The sequence below is a fragment of the Tachyglossus aculeatus genome, chromosome 2 (genome assembly GCF_015852505.1).
Source record: "Tachyglossus aculeatus isolate mTacAcu1 chromosome 2, mTacAcu1.pri, whole genome shotgun sequence".
NCBI lineage: Eukaryota > Metazoa > Chordata > Mammalia > Monotremata > Tachyglossidae > Tachyglossus > Tachyglossus aculeatus.
In genome coordinates, this window is record NC_052067.1 from 86,643,654 (window position 1) to 86,667,607 (window position 23,954).

Below are 23,954 nucleotides of genomic sequence, written 5' to 3' on the forward strand. Positions count from 1 at the left end.
ATCACTTCAGTGTGCCTCAGGTACCTTATCTGTAAAATGGGGTTTGAGACAGTGAGCTCCACGTGAGACAGGGACTGTATCCAACCTAACCTGCATCTACCCCAGTGCTTACAACAGTGCTGGACACAAGATCCGCCCTTTCCTCTCCATCCATACCGCTACCCTGCTCATTCAAGCTCTCATCCTATCCCGTCTGGACTACTGCATCAGCCTTCTCTCTGATCTCCCATCCTCATGTCTCTCTCCACTTCAATCCATACTTCATGCTGCTGCCCGGATTATCTTTGTCCAGAAACGCTCTGGGCATATTACTCCCCTCCTCAAAAATCTCCAGTGGCTACCAATCGATCTGCGCATCAGGCAGAAACTCCTCACCCTGGGCTTCAAGGCTGTCCATCACCTCGCCCCCTCCTACCTCACCTCCCTTCTCTCCTTCTACAGCCCACCCCGCACCCTCCGCTCCTCCGCCGCTAATCTCCTCACCGTACCTCGTTCTCGCCTGTCCCGCCATCGACCCCCGGCCCACGTCATCCCCCGGGCCTGGAATGCCCTCCCTCTGCCCATCCGCCAAGGTAGCTCTCTTCCTCCCTTCAAGGCCCTATTGAGAGCTCACCTCCTCCAGGAGGCCTTCCCAGACTGAGCCCCTTCCTTCCTCTCCCCCTCGTCCCCCTCTCCATCCCCCCCTTCTTACCTCCTTCCCTTCCCCACAGCACCTGTATATATGTATATATGTTTGTACATATTTATTACTCTATTTATTTATTTATTTTACTTGTACATATCTATTCTATTTATTTTATTTTGTTAGTATGTTTGGTTTTGTTCTCTGTCTCCCCCTTTTAGACTGTGAGCCCACTGTTGGGTAGAGACTGTCTCTATATGTTGCCAATTTGTACTTCCCAAGCGCTTAGTACAGTGCTCTGCACATAGTAAGCGCTCAATAAATACGATTGATGATGATGACATAGTAAGTGCTTAACAAATACCACCATTAACATCATCATCATCCTAAGGAAGACTTAGAATGCAAAGAAGCCATATAAAAGGTATAGAAGGCAATCTAGATCAGGAAAATAATATCTGCCATGGGTAAGAGGTGGGGATAGAGATCAAGTTCAAAAGACCAGTCAAAGATTTGCTTGGGAGGAGAGGAAAATGGGAGGTAAAATGTAGGGGAGCAGGCAGCATCACTCACCTCCCTTCTCTCCTTCTACAGCCCAGCCCGCACCCTCCACTCCTCTGCCGCTAATCTCCTCACCGTGCCTCGTTCTTGCCTATCCCGCCGTCGACCCCCGGCCCACGTCATCCCCCTGGCCTGGAATGCCCTCCCTCTGCACATCCGCCAAGCTAGCTCTCTTCCTCCCTTCTAGGCCCTACTGAGAGCTCACTTCCTCCAGGAGGCCTTCCCAGACTGAGCCCCCTCCTTCCTCTCCCCCTCGTCCCCCTCTCCATCCCCCGTCTTATCTCCCTCCCTTCCCCACAGCACCTGTATATATGTATATATGTTTGTACATATTTATTACTCTATTTATTTATTTTACTTGTACATATCTATTCTATTTATTTTATTTTGTTAATATGTTTGGTTTTGTTCTCTGTCTCCCCCTTCTAGACTGTGAGCCCACTGTTGGGTAGGGACTGTCTCTATATGTTGCCAACTTGTACTTCCCAAGCGCTTAGTACAGTGCTCTGCACACAGTAAGCGCTCAATAAATACGATTGATTGATTGATTTCATCAATCACTGGTACCTACTGAGTACTTATTGGGTGTAAAGCATTGTACTAAGCACCTGGGAGAGTACAATCACAAAGTTGGTAGACACATTCCCTGCTCACAAGGAGCTTACAGTCTAGTTTACAGAAGGGAAGAAGTGGAGCTGATAATGTGTTCCAAAGACATAGGATGGCAACTTGTCTATTTTTAATTACTAACTGAGAAATAAGGATATACTGTATGACAGAAAGAAAACTAGAAATTTGACTAATGAAATGTAATGCATTTTTTCATTCCATGAGTCAACTGACAGATATTAATTATTTTTTAAAAATCTTATCAATTTCAAAGTGATGATGCAAATTTAATTTTCAATTAAGATTTAAGAATAGCTTTCAAATAATAAGAGGAAGATAACCAAGCATTTCCATTTGGCATTTAAGAGAATATCAGGTAACTCCAGGCATTTTCTGCAGTATAAGCAATTGAATCAGCAATTTAATTTCCCAGGATTAGAAACACACAGTAAGGCTGTGTTTTATCAGATAGAGGGTGTTTGACTGTAAATTTAAAATACCAGCTAAAGTCATTCAGATTAAACTTGGGATTTGAATAAATATTTTGAATTTTCTACTTCCATATTGCATTTAAATACAATTATAGTAACTCAAAAAGTAAATGTAATGTCTGAGATGCAAAGATGCAAAAATCTCAGAGATGAATTTTGCTGACTCCCAAACAAGGACACTTACATTTTAAACAGAAATTCTATATTCAGCTTTTCTGGGAGCATCACAATTACCACTCTGGACTTCATTATTTGGTTACTGAAATGTCATTTAAAATTGCTAAGTATTTTTTTCCAGCTTGTAATATCATCAGCCCATGCACTTAATAACTCGAGTTCTGCCTAGCTCTAGATGTGGATGTAGTCCTAGATCTGGACCTAGATCTATATATGGATAAGGAGAAAATAGATTTAGGGTTGAAGGAAAGAAGGATGCATTCATGCGGATGCTGTCAGCCTGTAGAAGGAAGACAAACCTGAAGGATTTGAACCACGTTCTTATCCTGAAATGAATTACTGAGGAACCTCTCCAGAGCAGTCAGTAAGAAAAGAGGCATTAATCAATATTTAAGGTGAGAGAGAACTTTGGTGAACTTTTAGACTCCATTACAGGAGATCATTTGACTAGATTTCCCACATTAGGAGGGGTGGACTCTGAAATGATACATAAAATAGGGCCAGCATAAACCCCCAAGTCTAGCTAAAGTGGCAGAGATGGCAGTATCAGGAAAATTCATTCGATCATATTTATTCATTCATTCATTCAATCATATTTATTGAGCACTTACTGTGTGCAGAGTACCGTCTAAGCGCTTGGGAAAGTACAACATAACAATAAACAGTCACATTCCCTGCCAACAGTGAGTAGACAGTTTAGAGAGGGAGAGACAGGCATCAATACAAATAAATAAAATTACAGATAAATACATAAGTGCTTTGGGGATCGGAGGGGGGAAGAGCAAAGGAAGCAAATTGGAGCGACGCAGAAGGGACTGGGAGATGAGGAAAAGTGGGGCTTGGAAAAGATGCTGTAAAAGATATAAACTCCTCACTAGACTGTAAACTCCTTGTGGGCAGGGATCGTGTCTGCCAACTCTATTATGTTGTGCTCTCCCAAGTCCGTAGTTCAGTGCTGTGTACATAAGTGCTAAATAAATACCTTTGGTTGACTAACAGCCAAGGAGCAGTGGTGGTGATATTGCCCCTCAACCACACTCTTCATTCCCACCGTGCCTGCAGAAGACCCTGGTGTGTCTGCATGGGAGTGGTGTGTACCTCACAATTCATAAGCGGGTCATCTCTCTGCCCATATCTGTCTCTATTTTTCTCATCTTCTTTTCTGTTTGTTCTCTGTATCTGACTTGCTTAGCTGTTTCTCTCTCTGTGAACCTGCCCAGCTGTGACTATTTCAGACCTTTTTAATAATTAATAATAATTATGGTATTTGTTAAATGCTTACAATGTGCCAAGCACTCTAATAAGTGGTGGGGTCAGTACAAGCAAATTGGGTTGGACACAGTCCCGGTCCCACATGGGGCTCACAGTCTCAATCCCCATTTTACAGATGAGGTAACTGAGGCCCAGAGAAGTGAAGTGACTTGCCCAAGGTCATACAGCAGACAAGTAGCTTAGCCAGGATTAGAACCCATGACCATCTGACTCCCAGGCCAGTGCTCTACCCACTTCGCCAAGCTGCTTCCCAATAATTTTAGCCGCCAATATCAATCAATCAATCGTATTTATTGAATGCTTACTGTGTGCAGAGCACTGTACTAAGCGCTTGGGAAATACAAGTTGGCAACATATAGAGACAGTCCCTACCCAACACTGGGCTCACAGTCTAGAAGCCAATATTCTTGGTCCATGGCTCCATCTCCTGGGAAACTTTCCCCCAAACCCCAATGAGCTATGGAAAATATAATCAATATAAAAGTCATATAAACAAGATGCACAGTGACTTATACACACACACACACACACATACACACACACGCACACAACTTCAATCAAGAACATCCCCTGATGATCATAACATGATAGTTTAGATAAGGGCTAATATTTGCATAGTAAATAAGAAATGAGTCTATTTATGAAAATGAAAACTTTGAAGTAACTAAAAACAGCCCTATCCTTTCTGATTGTCAACGGCAAATCATTTGTGGTGTTTGTTTAATTTACTGGAATCAACCACCAAGATTTAGGATTACTCACGGGAACCTTTTAAGATTCATTAGTCTTGTTTTATTTCAGGGGGCACTGAAGTTACTGAAAAGCATATGTTTTAAAATGTTAGAAAATAAAAAGAACAAATAGGGTACAACATCACAGGTGACTTTTGCATATATGTGATTAAATAGATCATAAAACACACAGTAAATTTCTTATGGTATTTGTTAAGCGTTTACTATGTGCCAGGCACTGTACTAAGTGCTGGGGTAGATAAAGGCTAATCAAGTTGGACACAGTCCCTTGTCCCACATGGAGCTCACAGTCTTAATCCCCATTTTACAGATCAGGTAATTGAGGCACAGAGAAGTGAAGTGACTTGCTCAAGTCCCACAGCAGAGAAGTGGCAAGTCAGGATTAGAACCCAGGTCCTCTGCTTCCCAGGCCCCTGCTCAATCCATTGGGTCATGCTGCTTCTCTAGGCCATGCTGCTTCTCAATAAATACCACTGATTGATTGACTGATAACAGAAAATCAGGACAGAACACTGTGGTTTCAAAAAGAACGCCATGGACTTTGGTGAAAATCTAATGCCTGGGCTATCCTGCTCACCTGGAATGACAGAAACTTGAGACTACGATGTAATAATCAACACAGGGTTGCTCTGCTTAAGTAGAGGCACTGTGGAGAGCTTATGCATCACCACGATGAAGTCATAGTAGTGGTGGGAGTAGTAGGAGAAGGAGTAGTATGGATTAAGTGGCTACCTTTGTGCAAAGCACAGTGCTAAGAGGTGGGAGAAAATGCACGGGGGCGGTGGGGGGGAGTTAGACAAGATCCCTATCCCTCAGGGAGATCACAATCTAAAAGTATAATCAATGAATGAATGGCATTTATTGACCATTTACTGTGTGCAGAGCTCTGTTCTAAGCGCTTGGGAGGATAATAATAATACTTTATTATTGTGGCATTTGTTGTTATTTTTATTAACATAATAATAATGGTACTTGATAAACACTTACTATGTGCCAGGCACTATACTAAGCACTGGGGTGGATACAAGCAAATCAGGTTGGGCACAGTTCCTGTCCACATGGGGTTCACAATCTCAATCCCCATTATACAGATGAGGTAACAGGCACAGAGAAGTGAAGTGATTTGCCCAAGATCACACAGCAGACAACTGGCAGAGGCAGGATTAGAACCCGTGACCTTCTGACTCCCAGGCTCAGGCTCTCTCCACTATGCCATGTTATGTGCCAAGAACTTTTCTAAGTGCTGGGGTAGATACAAGGTAATCTGGTTGGACACAGTCCCTACCCCACATAGGACTCACGGTCTAAGTAGGAAGGAGAACAGGGATTGAATCCCCACTTTACAGATGAGGAAACTGAGGCAAAGAGAAGGTAAATTGAATTGTCTAAGGTCACACTGCAGACATATGGCAGAGCTAAAATTAGAACCCGTGTCCTCTGTCTTCCAGGCCCTTGCTCTTTCCTCTAGGCTACACTGCTTCTCCTACAGTAAAGTACCATCCAACAGAGTCAGCAGACACGTTCCCTGAACTTTCAGTCTAAAGACTGTGTTAGTGTCGTATATAAGCATATGAGAGCCTAAGTGGGAAGAAGGGTCTGGAGGCAGACACGCTGGTGGAGGAAAGCAGGGCTGGGCTCCCAGGGAGGTGACGAGGCTGGTTGTCCAATGCTCTGGCTCACAGACAGTGTGGGACCAGTTTTCACCCTCAGCCCGGCATGTACATAGCATGCCAGCAACACACAGCATGTCAGCAACACGGACCCTTGGGGGAGGGAAACAAGGAGCTTAGGGAAATGGACTCTGTCTCTCCCATATACCTGGAGAGAACCTGAACTTCAGTGTTTTCATCTTCAATAATACTAATAGTAGTGATAATAATAATATGTTACATATACAACATAGTATATTAGCATACATTTATATATTAGTATATTATACATTGTTAGTATATTGTATTGTATTATTATTGTACTGGTATAATAAGGATCATAATTGTTACTATCGTATTTGTTAAGTGCTAACTATGTTCCAAGCACTGCACTAAGCGCCAAGGTAGATACAAGTTAATCATGTCGGACACAGTCCCTGTCCCACATAGGACTTACAGTCTAAGTAAGAGAGAGAACGGAGATGGAATCCCCACTTTTCAGAGTAGGGAACTGAGGCAAAGAGAAATTTAAGTGACTTGCCCAAGGTCACTCAGCAAGCAAGTGGCAGAGTTTGGATTAGAACCCAGATCCTCTAACTCCCAGGCCCGTGTTCTTTCCACTAGGTCATGGTGATCCTCAATATATAGGATGGATAGAAAAACAGTTAAGATAAGTTTAATATCTGATTGGGCTGGCACAGGATGGAAACCAATGCTCTCTTTTTATTTTTCTTATGTTTTTTTTAAGCGCTTAGTATGTTTCAAACATTGTCCTAAGTGCTGGGGTAGATATAGGTCAAGTAGGTCAGACAGAGTCCCTGTCCCTTATAGGATTTACAGGCTAAGTAGGAGGGAGAACAAGGGACTGTATCCCCATTTTACAGTTGAGGAAACTGGGGCCCAGAGAAGTTAAGTGATTTGCCCAAGGTCACACAGCAAGCAACTAGGAGAGCCAGGATGAAGACACAAGTCCTCAGACTATGAGGCCCAGGCTCTTTTCACTAGGCCACGCTTCTTCTTGTATCCTCCACAGCATGGCCTAGTGAAAAGAGCACAGGACTGGAAATCAGAGGACCTGGGTTCAAATCCCAGCTCTGCCACTTGCCTCTGACATGAACTGGGGAAAGTCACAACTTCTCTATGTCTCAGTTTTCTCATCTATGAGATGGGGATTAAATATATGATCCCTCCTACCTGAACTGTGATCTCCATGTGGGAAAGGGACTGTGTCTCACCTGATTATCTTGCATCTAGCCCAGGGTTTAGTAGAGTGCTTGGCACATGGCGAGCAATTAACAAATATCATGTTCCCTATTCATGGGTAGCTGTGAGAGAAGGAGGGAGAAAGTGGTGAGAAAATCCTAGTGTTTGAGCAGCCCTCAGATAGGGCAATCCATAATCTTGCACTGCCTTGAAATTAGGCAAAGATATTGGGGTAAAAAAGTGCAACTTTAAAAATTTTTTTATTTACAGCACAGTATATTCTCCAACAGAGTAACCAGGCATCCTACACTAATAAATAGCAGACTGATGAATTGGAGGTGTCCAGTCAATCATTTTTCAGGGACCATCATTGCCGTCATAAAAAAAATTCTGAATCTTCAGGCTGTTCTTTTAAAGTTTGTTCAGAAAATAAAAGCGAAAATACCCGTTCCTTATCCAGATTACACAGAGAGCACACATGAATTGTGGGTTCTCAACACCAGTCTCCTTGGGAGACAATCTCATCTTTTCTGAGCACTATCTATTGATAACTTCCACTTTGGCCAGGCTTACAAACATTTCTGAATGAAAAGACGGATGGGGGAATTCTTTGGCTGTCAGGTTGGCTGGCATCTCAGTGATGAGTGGCACCAGTTGTTAATAGATGAAGAGGCCACATATGGCTTGCACCAATCGGTCAGTTTCCATTTGAACCTGTGAGTGTCACTCTGACAAAATAAAAGACTCCGGGCAAAAGGGCAGGGGACAAGTACCCAGTGCTACGTAATGGAAGGGCCTGAAAGAGAAGCCTTTCTCTCTCCTCTCAGGGCTGTCAATTATTGTAGTAGAACAAGTGAGAGATGGCACATAAATCTCCTGCTAACTTCTTCTGCTTTCATCAAACCCTTATTAGAGGATTGCTGTTTATGGCAGGGGAGAGGAGGGCTACATGACAACTGGGCATCTTGCCAAACTATGACCCTCTCAAAAATGTCAGTCAACTAGCTGGATGTGAGGATTGTTTTCGAGAGAGTTGGCTCACCTGTTGTGGTGCTATGGAAGGAACTGGAAGGGGGTGCAGAGAAGAGTAGCCAAACAATTAATGGGATGGTAAATGGGTACTCTGAGCAAAGGCTTAAAGAATTAGGATCATTTGGCTCAGGGTAGTAGTATCTCCTACTACATTACAGCTCACACATTTCAGCCCTCTAGCACTAACTTGCTCACTGTGCCCTGATCTCATCTATCTCAACACTGACACCTTTCTCGTGTCCTACTTCTGGCCTGAAACTCACTCCCCATCCATATACACCAGATCACCATTCATCCCAAATTCAAAGCATTATCAAGGTCACATCTCCTCCTCCTCTCTTCCCCAGTTAAGCATTGACTCTCTCCTTTCTGTATCAACTCCACATTTGGATCTGTACCCTTTGGGCACTTAGTATTTACCCCACCTTCAGCCCCATCACACTTGTGTACATATTCATAATTTATTTCTTTATATTCATGTCTGTCTCCAATCCTAGACTGTAAGCTCTTTCTGAGCAGAGAACATGTTTACCACCTCTGTTCTGTTATATTCTCTCAAACGCTTAGTATAGTACTCTATATTGAGAAGCTGCATGGCTTATTGGAAAGAGCCCGGGCTTGGGAGTCAGACATCGTGGGTTCTAATCCCGGCTCTGCCACTTATCAGCTGTGTGACCTTGGACAAGTCACTTCATTTCTCTGTGCCTCAGATACCTCATCTGTAAAATGGGGATTAAGTCTGTGAGCCCCACTTGGGACAACTTGATGACCTTGCATCTATTCCAATGCTTACAACAGTGCTTGGCACATAGTAAGCAATTAACAAATACCATTATTATTATTATTATTACTATTATTATTACTCTGCACACAGTAAGCACTCAAAAAATACCACTGATTGATTGACTGACTGGAAGAGGAGCCTAAGGAATGACTTGATTACAACTGGGACAACTTGATGACCTTGTATCTACACAAGTGCTTAGAACAGTGTTTGGCACATAGTAAGCACTTAACAAATACCATTATTATTATTATTATTACTCTGCACACAGTAAGCACTCAAAAAATACCATTGATTGATTGACTGACTGGAAGAGGAGCCTAAGGAATGACTTGATTACAACCTTTAAATCTCTAAGTGACTCCTTTGGGGAGGGTAATGACAGAATTAGGTAAAAAAAATCACACACAATGACATATAATCAATCAGTCATATTTATTGAGAACTTATATTTATATATTTATTATGTGCAGAGTATTGTAGTAAGCACTTGGGAGAATATAGACTGAAAGCTCATTGGGCAGTGAATGTTTCTGTTATATTGTTATATTGTACTCTTCCAAATGCTTCGTACAGGACTCTGCACACAGTAAGTGCTTAATAAATATGATTGATTGACCGACTGACAAAGAGTACAATATAATAGAGTTAACAGACACACTCCCTGTCCACAATGAGCTTACAGTCTGAAGGTAGGAAGTAGGCATTAATATAAATGGATCGTAACAATTTATAATATATAATTTAAATTATCATACATTTTATATTAATTTCTTTAAAATTAAATGAAGTCAGAATTTTTTTTAATTATGGGAATGAATTCCTTGCCTTAGAATCACATTGTGTGTGTAAAAAATGTTTCACACTGAAATGTTCCTATCATTTTTAGCATGCCTGAGTTCTCGGGCAAGAAAAATGTGTTTGATGCATTGAATGCACGCCACAGATAGAAAGTCCTTCCCCTGTGGTTATCATCTGTTAACTCTAGCCATACTAGAATCATGACTAAATATGAAATCTGTATGAACTGGAGTCCAGGGAGGCTTACATTATAGGTGCTCTGAAATTTGAGAGTAATTCAGTAATGCAGAGACTCATTTTAAATGTGTCTTACTTCCTTTATGGTAGAAAACACTGCCATATCTCCAGGCTGCTGGAAAAGATGGGAGAATTAGGGCAATCTTTCCTAGTGCTTAGAGGTGGAAAATTGGCCAGCCATAAAGACTAACACATGTTAAAAAAACAAAAATAAATCAGGCAGAACTGAAAGGAAATTAGACAAAGGGATTAGGGAAAATCAGGCAGGCAGCAAAAGATAGTGATCTAGCTCTACTTTCTATTCCCTGTTTGTTTTGTTTTTATACTATTAACTGTGCATATTTGCTTGTGCATATGTATATTTATGATCTCTTGGGCTTGGTGAAATGATTGCTTTAGGTCTGAAGTCACTTTGCAATTCAGGCTGTGCATAGTTGACAATGTTCTTCAGTAACCTGCCAGAAGGTCTCAGGTTAGAACTGAGAAGTAATGAAGCCTAGAGAAAAGAGCTCAGTTATGGGAGTCAGAAGGCCTGGGAGCTAATCTGACTCCTCCACTTGTCTGCTGTGAGCACGTCACAACTTTTCTATGCCTCATCTGTAAAATGAGGATTAAGACTGTGAGCCCAAAGTGGGTCATTGGCTGTGTTCAACCTGAATGTTTCATATCTACACCAGCAGTTGGTACAGTGCTTGGCATGTAGTAAGCATTTAACAAATACTATGAAAATAAATTTTCCTTCAATAGAAAACATTGAGATTTCTCGGTAGTTTCCTTGGTCAGCTGTTCCATTTTGGTGGCAGCAGTGAAGCTTAAAATAAAAGCTACTCATCTTCCCTCTTAAATCTACTCCACCACTTACTTTCCTTTCTCAATCAATTACACCACGATCCACCTGTCAGAAGCCCAGGCAACCTCAGCCTCAACCTTGACTCTTCACTCTCCTTCAACTCCCATATTCAATCTACTGTCAAATCCTGATGTTTCTTCCTATACAAAAATCTCCTTGATCCATCCCTTTCACTCCACCCAAACAGTTACCACTTCAGTTCAAGTTCAGTTCATATCACAGCTAGACTATTTGCACTACCATTTTCACTGGTTTTCCTCCTCCAGCCCTTCCCTCTCCAGACTTTACTAGTAACAGTAGTGATGAAGAGTATGATGATGATGATAATAATAATAATAATTGGGAAGCAGAATGGCACAGTGGAAAGAGCCCAAGCGTAGGTATCAGAGGACCTGGGTTCTAATGCATGCTCTGCCACTTCCCTGCTGCGTGACTTTGGGCAAGTCACTTCACTTCTTGATTCCTATATCAGTTTCCTTGATGATCTCCCAGCTTCCTGTCTCTCCCCACTCCAGTCCATACTTCACCCTGCTGCCCAGATCATTTTTCTACATAAAACGTTCAGGCCATGTTTTCCCACTTCTCAAGAACCTCCAATCGTTCATTCATCGCCATGTCAAAAGAAACTCCTCACCATTGGCTTTCAAGCAGTCAATCACCTTGCCCGCTCCTACCTCACTTCACTGTTTTCCTACTACAACCCAGCCCGCACACTTCTCTCCTTTAGTGCTAACTTTCTCACTGTAACTCTGTCTCATCTATCGCACCACCAACCTCTCATCAAAGTCCTTCCTCTGGCCTGGAATGCCCTCCCTCCTCATATTCAACAGGCAATTAATTACTCTCCCCCCATCAAAGCCTTACTGAAGGCACATCTTCACCAAGAGGCTTTCCCTGACTAAGCCCTTTTTTCCTTTTCTTCATCTCCCTTCAGCATCACCCTGACTTGCTCCCTTTAGTCATCCAGCCCCACAGGACTTACATACATATCTGTAATTTATTTATTCATATAAATATCTGTCTCCCCTTCTAAACTATAAGCTCACCGTGGACAAGGAATGTGTCTGTTATATTACATTATACTCTCCCAAATGCTTAGTACAGTGTTCTGCACACATGCTCAGTGGGAAGAACCCGGGCTTTGGAGTCAGAGGTCATGGGTTCGAATCCCAGCTCCGCCACAGGTCTGCTGTGTGACCTTGGGCAAGTCACTTAACTTCTCCGAACCTCAGTTACCTCATCTGTAAAATGGAGATGATGACTGTAAGCCCCATGTGGGACAACCTGATCACCTTGTATCTCCCAGCGCTTAGAACAGTGCTTTGCACATAGTAAGCGCTTAACAAATGCCATTAAAAAATACAATTAATTGACAGAAAGAGATTGAAAATATTAAAGGCAGATGGTATTAGTGAGGGTTCAGAGGGGGAGACAGTGCTGAGAGAGGGTGGGACGAGTAAAGAAAGAATAATAAATAAAACCGCTTCCCTACATAACAGATGGCAACATCGTATTGAACTACAATGTGTGTGTGTGTGTGAGAGAGAGAGAGAGAGAGAGAGAGAGAGAGTTTATGTGTGCGTGTGTGTAAATGTGTAAGGACATAAAAGATTCCCAGCTGTCATGAAACCCATTTACTCCTCCAAAATTTTTGTTTCCCAGACTTTGCGCATTTCCATACACCTCATATGTCTTTCATATAGATAACCCTTTCCCTATATTCCTAGTTCTCAAATAGACTCTCCCAGGGCCCTTGGGCAAGCTAACATACTACTGATCATCTCTCAGATTTCTTCTCCCTAAGCGTGGCCTCTCTGACGGCATGTGCAGGGCTAGGGTACAGAGACCAGGGTATCCTCATGGAACTCTAATTTTACCCTGTAAAGCATTTAAACTGAATTTTTGGTTCAAATTGTTGGGTTCTGCTGAGAGTATCCATTCCAAAAGTATTTGAATGGGTTGTAGTGAGTCATCCAGTAGACTGTAAGCTCCTATGTCTAACAATTCTGTTTTATTGTACTTTCCCAAGCACTCACTACAGTGCTCTGCCCACAGTGAGTGCTCAATAAATGCCACTGATTGATCATTCAAAGTCACTTCCATCTCTGCTATAACTCAATTTATACAACAGTATTGAAGGAGAAAAGCATTCTGAGCTGAATACTTACATACTACTGGAAAATGTTTTTTGGATCTATTTATATGGTATTTGTTAAGTGCTTACTATGTGTCATCTCTGTACTAAGCGCTGGGGTAGATACAAGGAAATCAAGTTGGTCACGGCCCCTGCCCACATAGGGCTCACTATTTTAATCTCTGTTTTACAGATAACTGAGGCACATAGAGAAGTTAAGTAACTTGCCCAAGGTCACACAGAAGACAAGTGGCAGAGCCAGAATAAGAACCCAGATCCTCTGACTCACAAGTCCATGTTCCTTCCACAAGGCCATGCTGTTTCTGTACAGTCAGCTAAAATGAGGTCCTTCTTGAATATGGCTAATAGGTTATTGGGTCAAGCAGACCAAAGGGCTTACAGCTCACTTTGAGGCGGGAACATGTCTACCAACTCTGTTACATTATACTCTCCCAAGCGCTTAGGACAGTTTACTGAAAACAGTAAGTGCTCAATAAATACCACTGATTGTTCGATTGATTCAGTCTACTGGAAACTGGAAAACTGGTATATTACAACTCAGCTGAATTAATACAACACCATGTTATTCTAGGAAAACACTCAGAGTCTTTTAAATCACTTGAGACCATTATCTTAACAGCATTAGTGAAATATAATGCCCACTTTAAATAGATATACAGCCAACACATTTGCCCGTTGTTTTCTTAATGGCTTTGAAGTCTAACATTCTGAGCCATGTTAAACTATTCATTTTTCAAAAATAGAAAATTACAGCCACTGCAGTCTGCAGTCATGCAAAATTAGAGGTTTATTTTTTTAACAATTTACAGGCATCATCACTGCCTAAAAATGGGCCTATAAAGCATCAGTTGTTTTAGATATAATATGTATGCACCCACCCACACACACATACAGACATACGAAAAAATAATGGACAGGACCTCACATAACCTCAGGTCTGGTGCATGTTCTCACACACTCTCGGATCTGGTACCTATTATAAGCAGTTTTGTTGGTGGCCACAGGGAAGAAGGCCTGGGACTGGCAGAATTACAGAGGAGGCACTGGAGGAAGGAGAAGAAAGAACACTCTCTGTGTCGGTTTTTCTTCTCATAATTGCGTTTCCAAGGCTGTCATCACACATTGGTTTTATGTCGCTCTCACATACCTGAATAAAATCCCACTGTCAATAGCAACAGCTTCAAACCTGAAAGACACTTACACATGCAAATGACAAGGTAAACAAATTAGTGATAGCTTGACTAGAGAAGCAGGGTGGCTTAGTGGAAAGCCCCGGCTTGGGAGTCAGAGGTCATGGGTTCTAATCCTGACTCTGCCACTTATCAGCTATGTGATTTGGGGAAAGTCACTTAACTTCTCTGTGCTTCAGTTACCTCACCTGTAAAAACGGAATTAAGATTGGGAGCCCCACATGGGACAACCTGATTACCTTGTATCTACCCCAGTGCTTAGAACAGTGCTTGGCACATAGTTAACACTTAATACCATCATTATTATTATTAGAGAAGGAAGTCTGATTTTTTTTTCTGTCAATTCTTGTCTGAGTGATCTAAAATCCTTCTATGTCAATCTGTAACAACAGGGGTGGAGAAATAGATTGCTATTTGGGTTTTAGCAAGATTCCATGTTGACGCTGATGATGTACACACACACACACACACACAAACACACACTCAGAAAATATTAATCCCCATTAACAACTAAGCCCAAAATATTTATGCTCTAGATTCCAATGATGATACCTAAAATCAATTGGCATGATATTCATGAAAGAAGAATATAACCATAAAGGTTGACACTGAGATGATGGCTGCTGTTAATTCTACTTACAATTATTGTTCATAGCTCAGCCTCTAGCCTCTAAGCTCATTGTGGGCAGGGAATGAGTCTACCAACTTGGTTATAGTGTACTCTCCCACGCGCTTAGTACTGTGCCCTGCAACACAGTAAACCACTCAATAACTATGATTGATTGATTTGCAAGAATAATCACAAGACTCCCCAAGAAACATACTTTTTGCAAACTTAATCGCTTCTATAGAAAGGATATTTCCAAGTTTTGAATTAGAATTAATCTAGCTCTGTCATACTCAGGCTATTTAAAAAACCCAGGTTGATACTAATGATCACAACATAATGTACGACAGGATGCAACCCAATGATTTACTAAACTAGTCTACTATTTATAGCTGTACTCCTACTACTAGCATGGCTTTCAGCCAGACCAATCTGCTCTGGGAATCAACACACTCATAGCAGCAAAGAGTCTGTTCCTTTTATCATATGAAGCTCCCTCAAACTTGACTATTTTTAAAGCAGACAGTTGGTGAAGTTCGAGTAGAATACAGGATAAGTGGATTTGCAAAACTAAGCAAGATTATATAGGGGGAATTGTCTAGGTCAGTGGACCCACAGACCAAATCTCTCCCAAATTCCTTAGGTCAGAGAGACAAGAAATGCAGATGAAAAGCTTAGCTGAAAATTAAGCCCTTCAATCTAGAGGAAGATTCTTTCAAAGGCTGTTTTCCCAGTTTGTGTGGATTGAGAATCTTAAAATCTCCCTCTCTGGTTTTCTAGGTTTAATTGTATTTATACCATACTAGACCATCATTTTTCTAGATTTCTAGTGAAAATTGTGTCACAACTTCACTGGTTATGATCAGACTCCAATAACTCTTCACTCAGAAAGAGCTCTTCCTTATAACATTATGATGGACTAAAATCTCTTGCTGTAGCCCTAGGGAAAGATGGCCAGTTTTCTCTTTTGTATGATATTTGTTAAAGGCTTGCTATGTGCCAGGCACTGTTCTAAGTTCTGGGGTAGATGCGAGGTAATCAGGTTGGACACAGTCTATGTCCCACATGGGACTCACAGTCTTAACCCCCATTTTTACAGATCAGGCATCTGAGGCACAGAGAAGTGAAGTGACCTGCCAAAGGTCACAGAGAGACAAGTGACAGAGCCGGGGTTAGAACCCAGGTCCTTCTGAATCCCATGCTCTATCTACTAGGCCACACTGCTTCTTTATATTAGAAAACCATTTTATTATTGTCACCCTTGTGTCTTCTCTGCCACAGACAATACCATACCAGCACATTTAAGATTTCCAAGGCTTCAGTCATTTTTGGTACTATCCTGTTTCCTCTCCAATGTCTACGTTCCTCTTTAAAATGTGGAGCCCAAAACTTATCCCTGTGTTCTAATAAAGGCCTGACTAGAGCTGACTATTCAGGGGGATTATCCATTCATATTATCTTTAGTTCTCCCCTCCCTCAATCGCATTAACTTTTTCAATAAAACAACACTGTGCTAGATGGAACAGAGTCATTTATGAATCTCAGAATATCTCCTTTTATATTGCCAGTCAGCACACAGGCTCAGGATTTTTATCTCTAGCTTATTTATATTTAGAAACTTTACTTCAGAAATGCACCTAGGTAATTTAAAGCAACAGTGCAAAGATGAGCAGTTTTATGTAACACATCTCTCAAAACTCAGATTAATTTTCTGTGGGTAAGAGGGCAGCAATCTGTTTCAATGAAAATCACCTGTTAATATGGTGGGATCAACCATTGCATTTCAAAGGCGATTTTGGAGCGAGATGGATCAATTAGAATTTCTACAGGATTATAGGAGCTATTTCAGGGTCTCATACCCAATGTTTGACATTTTGATGGAAAAATACTTTTCTTAAAGGATTTCACCTATCCAGTGGCTTTTTCTCCTTTTGAATTACATGTGCTCCCTTTTCATAGCTTTAAAATACTCTTTAAATAATGATTATGGTAATTGTTAAGCACTTACTATGTGCCAAAGCACTGTTCTAAGCACTAGTGTAGATACAAGTTAATCTGGTTGGACACAGTCAAGTGGGGCTCACACTCATCCCCATTTTACCAATGAAGTAACTAAGGCACAGAAAAGTGAAGTGACTTGCCGAAGGTCACAAAGCAGACGTGGCAGAGCTGGGATTAGAACTCAGGTCCTTCTGACTTCCAGGCACATGCTCTATCCACTAAGCCACACTGCTTCTCTAATTTCTCACATTTTCATGAGAAAGTATAAAATGACAGGTAAATCCTTGGATTAGGGGCTAATTTGGTGGAGCAGCTGGATCTGTCACTCAGTACTGCCCCACTAAATTAGTCTACAGAAAGCAGGGAAGGAGAGAGGAGGGAAGACCCGTCAGAGGGGAAGTTGTAGTAGGGAGTAGCATAGAGGCTGCTGGAGGGAGACAGGCCAGAGAACTTTGAGAGAAAAGGAGGGTAGATAATAGTCAAAAACTCCTGATAACCAACGCACATCCTTGCTTTTTTAATCACAGCAGATATATGTTCCATTCATTTTTAGATTGTGAATCCTGCCAAGGGACAAGGATCATGTTTAATTCCCAACTGTGTATTCTTTTCCAGCACTTAGTACAGGGCTCTGCATGCAGTAAGCGCTTAATAAATACTATTACTACTATTACTACTACTGTTTACAGTCTACATAGAAGTTGGTATATGATCACATAGTCAATAAGCGTTGCACTGCCAGGTTGAAAGTTAATATCATTAAAATCCCCTATTGCTCAGCCTAATACTGAGAGGCAGTGAAAGTGCTAAAGTTCATTTTAATTTGGGACACAGAGTCCCATCAACTTCAGAGCCACAGGAAGGTAGGAGGAGGCATGCAAGCAGAGTAGACAACCTGGGTTCCTTTGAGACCTGGGACTGATCAAGGAGACCAAAGCACTTAGGTTCCAACCTCAGCCTCACAATAGTGCTGCTTCCGGGAGGAAACCTGGCCCAAGTCGGAATGGTCTGTAGTGGGGAGCAAGACACACCCTGCTCTAGAAACACGTGTGATGTCGTGACTCCATGACACCGTGATGTCATGACATTAGGGCCTGGGGCTGGAGCAATCTTCAGCCAGATTGAACGTCAAACAAGGGCTACCCCAGTGGTTGACTACAAAAACCAGTGGGACAAGATTTTGACCTGTGAGATAGTTTTTTTGTTTCAAGGGTGTCTAATTTTGCCATGGTCCTTGCATAAAACAATGACTTTCCTGCTTCCAGCTTTCATTTTCTGACACCTGATAAACCTGAACTTCAGCAAATACCTGAATGCTAGACTTTTCATCAGAAAACAATTTCCATTCCCCTAAAATGACCCTAATCTCCTATTTCTCCATGTCCTCCTCTAACATCCTTGGAAAATGATTCTTCTTCAATGCTGAGTGTGGGGTTTTTTGGTAGTACTTGTTAAGTGCTTATTGAGCACTGTACTCAGTGCTGGGGTAGATACAAGAAAATCAATCATATTTATTGAGTTCTTACTGTATGCAGAACACTGTACTAAGAACTTGGAAGATTATAACAGATTTGGTACACAGGTTCCCTACCCACAACTAGTTTACAGTCTGTTCATTCATTCATTCATTTAATTGTATTTATTGAGTGCTTACTGGGTGCAGTGTACTGTACTGAGAGTTTGGGAAATGTAATACTACAATAAACGGACACATTCCCTGCCCACTACGAGCTCACAGTCTACAGGGGAGACAGACATTAATATATATAAATATAAATAAGTCTATCAGACTGGACAGAGTTCCTGGCCCACTCAGGGCTCAGAGACTAAGTAGGAGGGAGTAGGATTTGATCTCCATTTTACAAAAGAGGAAACTGAGGCACAGATAAGTCATGACTTGCCCAAAGTCACCCCAGCAGTCAAGTGGCAAAGCCAGGATTAGACACCAGGTCTTCTGACTTCCTCGTCCATGTTCTTCCCAGTAGACTTAAATAAATAGGAATTTTACCAGAGTTAAATAGGAATGTCACATGTGAAGCCAAGTCTTTCCATTCTGTGTCAAAGAAAAGAAGATACAGCTTTGTTCCACTCTTCACTATTACAGATGATGCCATTGGGTAGAGCAATGTTTCTTAAATAAAAATTGTTATGGCTGCATGTGAGTCTTCTCAAACATTTTTTGTACACCCCTGTCATTTTAAAATTAGGCCCCTCCAATCCCTGGAACTTCCCCCTATTGCATCCTTGCTGTTCCACTTCTATTACTGCCCTCAACCCACCTGGCCAATTTGGCTTATCAAACCCCTGTGATTCCGGTCCCTCTCTCCATAATCCTTGTCCTCTTTCCCCTTTCTTGTCACCACTCCCTACATGGTGCATTTTGTAGGCAGACATTACTATATTTTAGCAGGATGAGATTGTTTGATTAACACTGTGTATGATTGCAAATTTTATTATATATTTTAGTTGGAAAGCTTTATTCCATTATTGTAATGACAGTGGGAATTTTCATTACTGCATCTGATTTTCAATTCATTCATCTGTTATTCACCATCCATGGCCCCATACAACCCTGTTGTGGACAGGAAAAGAAGGTCTTGGGTATAAGAGGAAATGGGAGGGTTATCCATGTTCCTCAGGCAGTACATTAGTCAGGAATCCCAGGGGATCTCATTCACCTCTTTGCATTTAAAAAATCATCCAGCCCACAAAAGTGCTGACCAGCTCTTACACTGTCCAGTCCAGGCTCAAGAAAATATATCTCATGGCAACAAGCAAAATGCTTTTTGTTCATCTCTCTGCAGGTGATTTCCAAATATGCATCTACAGCCCTGGCCTTTCTCCTTCTCTGCATATATGTACATATCTACAGATAGGGGAATGAATAAATAATTGAATGAAAAATTGAATATACATATATATACAGATGCCGAGGGTGGGTAAAAATAAATATGTAGGACCTACCAAGGGCTATCTCAGATCAAAGATCAAATTGTTTTATTTAGTCCACTTTTCAAAAGTAGGAAGAGCTTAACCTGAACTTCTTTCATGTGATTATAATTTTTGTGATCTAGCAAGGATAATCAAGTTGTGAACATCTGCCTGAATGCCCAGCGGGTAGTGAAACCACATAGACTTACTAGGTAGCTCTTTGAGCATATTTTCCTTCATCTGAAAATGTCACATTCATCTTTGGCACTTGAGAATATCCTTTCTATTTTTACATACTTTACATGTACTTTTAGAAGAAGGTGAGAGATTGTAAAACACCCAGGGCCTTTCTTTAGATTTCAGAAAAATACAGCTAACTAAATGTCGCAATTCTGTGAGCATCCATCTGCACTTCGGGAAATTCATATTAAATTACTTGAAATGCTCTTATAAGATAGACACCACTTTGAGGACTTCAGAGTCATCTATTTCATGAGATTTGGAACCTTTAAATTCTTATAAGGAGGAAAATTTTCCTTTATTTTTTAACAGTTTGATGCAGGTGTCATAATAGCTTTTCACAGTCATTGTGTCATCCTGTCAAAACTCATTAAAGACTATTTTAATTCCAAGTTCAATGAAGAAGCACATCTTTCTGGTTGCAGTGCATTTCCAGGGTTACAGTTCCATAATGTCCTATTTTTTTTTATTTTCAGCTTGTTGGAACAATTATATACTGAACAAACCAACAAATAGCTGTATGTGATGTCATATTTACAATTTGTTTGCAATCTGCAAAGACTCCTATGAAGTCATAACTGGCATGATTGTTCAGTTGGGAAGCATAGACAAGCCATTCATTCTTTCATTCAATTGCATTTACTGAGCGCTTACTGTGTGCAGAGCACTGTACTAAGCACTTGGGAAGTACAAGTTGGCAACACATAGAGACAGTCCCTACCCAACAGTGGGCTCACAGTCCCCACTTAATGATCTACTAAAAGATATTGAAATGTTCTCCACATCGCATCTCTATCAAAAATATCTTTTTGTTCCCCAAATACCCCATTAGCACAGATATTTTAAAATCCCGATGAAACAAGTGAACTCAAAGAAGTTTAGAGGTTTAAGAATGCAGAAAATAAAGCAGAATTCAAAGAGACACTGAAAGATGGGCAGAAATAGTGTTGCCCTAAGGCACCCAGTCCTTCTCGGGGTCACACCTGGAGAGTTCTCAGCACTCTACCAGTCTCGACTACAGAAGGCAGAGTTAGGCAGAGGCATATCCATTCCATTCCTAACTTGGGCAGTGGCTAGTGAGTGGAAGGCAATCTGCTACAAGTCAAAACTCACCTGTGCTGGGCAGCAGCATCATGGGAGAGAATCAAGGTCGAAGACAAATTTACTGCGTGGGAAGGAGGCACTGGTAAACTACTTTCATATTTTTACCAAGAAAACTCTATGAATACACTACCAGAACGACTGCAGGTGGATGTGGGGCATACTGGGAGAGATGTGTCCATGGTGTTGCTATGGGTTGAAGATGACTCAATGGCTTAGGAAAAGACAGAGCACCCAGAGTAAAGAGGAAGACTGTAATGAACAGAGCTGTTGTACAGAGAAAATAGTGGATGGAAATAGTGGATGAGGAGAGCAGATATGGTAAGTGGGGTCTGCTTGGTGACTTCACCACTGAGAGTCTCAAAGGGGTTTGCTGGAGTTGCTACAAAGCTTTGGAGTGGCTACAAAGAGCTCTTGCTCCTGCATCTGGGTATAGACCTCCTGATTAGCAGGTTGTATATCTGATTGACAGCTGATGCTTGGGGTTGCTAACAACTGGGGGCTGCAAAAAGACTGGAATGTCAGTCAGGTGGATATACTGATGTTACAGTGGCAGGGAGGTTCAAGGGTGGAACTAGAGATATCTGCTTTAGGAACCAAATATTAATCAATCAATCAATCAATCGTATTTATTGAGCGCTTACTGTGTGCAGAGCACTGTACTAAGCGCTTGGGAAGTACAAGTTGGCAACATATAGAGACAGTCCCTACCCAACAGTGGGCTCACAGTCTAAATGCACATCATTAACAAAATAAATGGAACAGTAAACATGTACAAGTAAAATAGAGTAATAAATCTGTACAAACATATATACAGGTGCTGTGGGGAGAGGAAGGTGGTAGGGTGGGGGGGATGGGGAGGAGGAGAGGAATCAGAGGGCATGGGTTCAAATCCCAGCTTTGCCACTTGTCAACTGTGTGACTTTGGGCAAATCACTTCACTTCTCTGGGCCTCAGTTCCCTCAGCTGTAAAATGGGAACTAAGACTGTGAGCCCCAGGTGGGACAGGGACTGTGCACAGCCCAATTGGCTTGTATCTACCCCAGGGCTTAGTACAGTGTCTGACTCATAGTAAGCGCTAAATACCACAGTTAGTATTTTTCTTAGGTGTAGTGAATAGAACATGGGCCTGGGAGTCAGAAGGTCCTGGGTTTTAATCCTGACTCCGCTAGTCGTCTGCCGTGTGACCTGGGGCAAGTCGTTTCGCTTCTCTGGGCCTCAGTTCCCTCGGCTGTAAAATGGGGATGGAGACTGTGAGTCCCATGAGGGACAAGGACTGTGTTCAGACTGATTGGCTTGTAGTCCCATCTAGAATGTGGGATCCATACTAACATTAGGGGGATGACCAGTCGTATTTGCTCTACGTTGCAAAGTAGAATTTGTCCGAGTCAACAACAGCATGTAGACTGAAAATATATATTTTGCACTTTGGGCCTCCCACTCAAAATATCTCTGTTCTTTACAGTCTTCTCGTTTGCTCTGGATGCCTTAGAGCAATGATATTTCTGTCATTTTTCAGTGCCTCTTTGAATTCTGCTTTATTTTCTGCTTTCTTAAACCTCTAAACTCCTTTCATTCATTCATTCATTCAATCGTATTTATTGAGTGCTTAATGTGCACAGAGCACTGTACTAAGCACTTGGGAAGTACAAGTTGGCAATATATAGAGCCGGTCCCTACCCAACAACGGGCTCACAGTCCTTTGAGGTCACTTGTTTCAACGGATGTTAGAATATAATGCCAAAGGAGGCACTTGTGGAAAAAAGAGATATTTTTGGTAGCAATAAGTTGTGGAGAGCATTTCGTTGGCTTTTAGTAGAACGTTAAGTGGTTTTCTGTGCTTACTGTCTGAACGCTCATGTCAGTTATGGCTCTACAGGAGTCAAATACATAATACACAAATATATACCCAAAGGTGAAAAGCTAAATCAAGAGGATCTGGTGTGCCCCTTGTAGACTCAAAGACAAAGTCTAATGCTGGCCTGGCAACAAGATACAGATCAAGAAAGGTGTACAGGGCAACAGTAAGGCCACCTTTCTTTCTTACTGTGGAATCTAGACCTGGCACAGTCATCTATCCAACTCCAAGGGCAGTTCCACCAGTGTCACGTAGGCCCATGTTAACATCAAATAGTTGTATAAGCTCACAAACAATGAGGTCCTGGAACTAGGTCATCTCACCAGTACTGAATTCATGCTTGTTCCATCACACTTTTGCTGAGTGGGAGATGTGAATGAATGGATGATAGCAGGATACCCAATCATCTGTTCTATGGCGATTGAAATGAGGTAACCATAGAAAGGTTGGACAGAAGAAATACTTAATGACACAATGAAGCAACACCTCAAACAATGTAGCCTAGTAGTGGGTGGATGATAAATGGTGGTACAAAGCTACTCTGAGTAATACTTGTTAGCATCTTAATGGAACTCATGGCGACACATGAATTTACAAAGGCAAATGAAGTTATTTATAAAGGCTTTAGAAATGATAAGTAGCTCAAGGGCATTGTGCAAATGGTTGAAAAGGGGTAACTTTTTTGACAAGCACATTTTAGCTAAACCAAATTCATATCAGAAAGCAGGAAATTATTCACTTCTGATTTAGTGATATTGACTTTTACTGATCTCCTACGAAGAAGATGGTACCTTGACAGTGAAACACAACAGATGCCTTAAAGGGCAGCTA

The 23,954-nt window shown here is 41.5% G+C and overlaps 1 protein-coding gene and 1 non-coding gene across 3 annotated transcripts in view; one reads left to right on the forward strand and one right to left on the reverse strand.

The window, feature by feature from the left end:
* The window catches only part of AKAP7 (A-kinase anchoring protein 7), a 148,969-nt gene that overhangs the window by 45,428 nt on the left and 79,587 nt on the right, over positions 1-23,954 (reverse strand). The window lies entirely within an intron of this gene.
* Positions 21,129-21,267, forward strand: LOC119924425. The gene has a single exon (XR_005449139.1). It is a non-coding gene; the product is annotated as a small nucleolar RNA SNORA7 (small nucleolar RNA).